General features: G+C 48.3%; 1 long non-coding RNA gene across 1 annotated transcript in view; it reads right to left on the bottom strand.

Moving 5' to 3' along the window:
• Positions 1 to 231: 231 nt before the first annotated feature.
• The window catches only part of LOC107181811, a 4936-nt gene continuing 1655 nt past the window's right edge, over positions 232 to 3512 (bottom strand). The window contains exon 2 of the long non-coding RNA XR_001512517.1: positions 232 to 1402. This is a non-coding gene — a long non-coding RNA (uncharacterized LOC107181811). The remainder of the gene's footprint in view (positions 1403 to 3512) is intronic.

Below are 3512 nucleotides of genomic sequence, written 5' to 3' on the forward strand. Positions count from 1 at the left end.
CTGGGCAGGATTGGATTTTTATAAAGTCTAATCTACCAATTTTTCCCATGGGGCTTGCTGTGTTGTGTTCAAGAACTCTTTGACTAACCCCAAATCATGAAGAGGTTTCTCCTATACTTTCTTCTAGATGTTATAACTTTAGGTTTTACATTTAGATCTATGATTCATTTTCAGTTAATTTTAGTGTAATGTGTGAGATTTAGGACAAGTTTAATTTTGGGGGGAGGGGGGTGTGTATAGGTGTCCAGTTGTTCCAGCTCATTTGTTGACAAAAACTATCCTTCCTCCACTAACTTGCTTTCGCACCTTTGTCCAAATCAATTAGCCGTATTTGTGCGGGTCTATTTCTTGAGCCTCTATTCTGCTTCATTGGTCTTTGTTGCCCATTCCTCTGCCCACCCATCCACCCAGCCATTGGTTGGCTCTTGTATGTACCCCGACTAGGAATGGAACCCACAACCTCGGTGCATCAGGACGACCCTCCAACCAACTGAGCTCCCTGGCCAGGGCACCACACTCGATTACTGCTGCGAGTCCTGTTGTAAACCCTAAAATCAGATAACACGATTCCTCCAACCTTATTCTCCTTTTTCAAAATTGTTTTAGGTGTTCTAGTTTCTTTGCCTTTCCACATAAATTTTAGAAGCAGCTTGTCTATATCTACAAAAATTCTTACTGGGAGTTGATTGGATTGTGTTCAACGGATAGATCCGTTTTATGGGTTGAATTATGTCCCCCAAAAGACAGGTTGCAGTCCACGCTGGGCCTAATATATCACCTCGGAACGTGACTATTTGGAAACAGGGTCACTGTCGATGTAATTAGTTAAGACGAGATCCTAGTGGAATAGGGCGGGTCCTTAACCCACTATGCCCGAGGTCCCCATAGAGAAGAAACACAGACACACGGGAGAAATCACACAACAGAGGCAGGTGTGAAGGCGCTACAGCTGCTGCCACGGAGCACCTAGAACGGCGGGCAACCCCTGGAAGCCGGACGAGGCCAGGCAGGCCCCATAGGGGAGAGCTGGCCCGCTGACACCCAGGCCTCAGACGTCTGGCGTCCAGAGCTGAGACCATTTCTGTGGTTTCCACCCACCCGGTTTGTGGTTCTGTGTCAGGGCAGCTCTAGAGAAGCATTTCGGTCAGGGTGGGGAGAAATCGCATCTGTACTGTGTTGAGTCTTGCAGTCCGTGGACTCAGTACCCTCTTTGAGTTCTCCCATCAACATTTTACAGTTTCCAGCATAGACACGTGTGTATGTTTTGTTAGAGTAATGCGCAAGTATTTCTCTGTTCTTTTTCTTTCCTTTTGGAGCTATTACCAAGTTTTGTCTTTTTGTTTCCAGTTGTTGGTTGCTAGCATATAAAACATGACTGACTTTCGTGTGTGAATCTTGCACCCTGCAATCATGATGAAGTCAGTTATTACTTCTAAGACTTTGAAAAATTATATTAATTGTTATAAAACATTCCGTGATACTTCATTTTAATTTAAAAAATGCAAGGGAAATACTGTTTTTCTCCTATGGAATGGCAAAGAGCTTTCTTTTTATTTTTTTAAAAAATATTTTTTTATTGAATTTAAAGAGAGAGGAAGGGAGAAGGAGAGAGAGAAACATTGCTGTGAGAGAAAAACATCAATTGGTTCTGGGATCAAACCCAAAACCTGGGCCCTAGCCGGTTTGGCTCAGTGGATAGAGCGTCGACCTGGGGACTGAAGGGTCCCAGGTTCGATTCCGGTCAAGGGCATGTACCTTGGTTGCAGGCACATCCCCAGTGGGGAGTGTGCAGGAGGCAGCTGATCGATGCATCTCTCTCATCGATGTTTCTAACTCTCTATCCCTCTCTCTTCCTCTCTGTAAAAAATCAATAAAATATAGATTTAAAAAAAAAAACACAAAAACGAAACCTGGGTATGTACCCTGACCTGGACTCAAACCCGAGACCTTTTGGTGCACGGGCCGGCTCTCACCCAACTGAGCCACGCAGGCCAGGGTGGCAAAGAGCTTTAAAAAGGAACAATTGCCACCTGCTGGGCATGTACCTTGTTTCCTTTTCCTATTACTGCTGTTAGGAATGAGGAGATGAATTTCGGATTCTGGGACATCAGCCTCTGACCCCTTTTCTAATTATGTCAGAGGAAAGGTTCCTAGGAGTGGGATTAGCAAGTCAAAGGGCTGACCCCTCCTCAGTGCTACACAAGCTCAGCCGCTTTCCAGAAACCTCAGACCAGCCCCTGCCCGGCACTGCACTGCGAACGAGCACTTTAAAGCTCTGCCATTGGATAGGAGAAAGACAGTATTTCCCTTGCATTTAAAATAGTCCTTTATAAAATGCCAGCCTGTCCCCCCTGTGCTCCCTTCAAAATACAGCCCGCACCCTGGCTGACAGGTGGGCGCCCCTATCAGCTCCCATTTACTCCCTTCATCCTCACATTCTGCTGCTTCCTCTTCCCACCTGTCCCGGGGGCCGCAGGGCTGGTCACTTCTGAAACTTACCACAAAACTCTTTCCGAGTGAAGGTTTTTTAATAACCTTTACCAACTGAGGCTCTTTGGGAGAATAAAGACCACACTCCACAGTGGACTATATTACTAAACATATAGTCCATTACTATTTTGTGGCCTACATTAAAAAAAAAAAACTCTTTCACCTCCAAGAATGCAGGGGTGCTCCCTCTGCTTGCCCCTCCCCAAGGTACCCAAGGGGGTACCTCGGAGAGGGTTAGAGTGGTGAATCTGAAGCCAAACGGGCTGCCCTTCACCCCAGCTCTGCTGTGTGGCCTTAGACAAGTTACTCGACCTCTCTGTGCCTCAGTTACCACACTGTAAAAAGACGGTAAGGATAGCAGCCACCTCATAGGTTGTTGTAGGATTAAAGAAGTTAATAAGGATGTATCAGAACTGTCTGGGGCTTGGGAGGTATTAAGACATCTTAGCTGCTACTATCATTATTATTCACTAGAGGCCTGGTGCACAGATTCATGCACCAGTGGGGTCTCTCAGCCAGGCCTGAGCCCTTTCACAATCCAGGACCCCTCGGGGGATGTCAGAGGCCCAGTGCACAGATTTGGCCCGATCCCCACAAGCCAGGTCGAGGGACCCCCACTGGTGCACAATCAGGGCCGGGGAGGGACCGCAGGAGGGCTCCCAGAGTGTCCGGACAGTTTGGCCCAGTCCCTGACCGGCCAGACCCCAGCAGCAAGCTAACCTATCAGTCGGAGCATCTGCCTCCTGGTGGTCAATGTGCATCATTGCTACCGGTTGAACCGTCAGACACTTAGCATTATATATATACTAGGGGCCCGGTGCATGAAATTCATGCACTGGGTGTGTGTGTGTGGTGGGGGGGAGTGTCCCTCAGCCCAGCCTGGCCCCTCTCACATACTGGGAGCCCTCAGGCATTGACCCCAATCACCCTCCAATCGCAGGATCGGCCCCTTGCCCAGGCCTGACGCCTCTGCCAGAGGTGTCCGGCCTGGGCAGGGGACCCTGATTTCCCCCCCCAACAGG

This window comes from Myotis davidii, unplaced genomic scaffold (genome assembly GCF_000327345.1).
Source record: "Myotis davidii unplaced genomic scaffold, ASM32734v1 scaffold1073, whole genome shotgun sequence".
NCBI lineage: Eukaryota > Metazoa > Chordata > Mammalia > Chiroptera > Vespertilionidae > Myotis > Myotis davidii.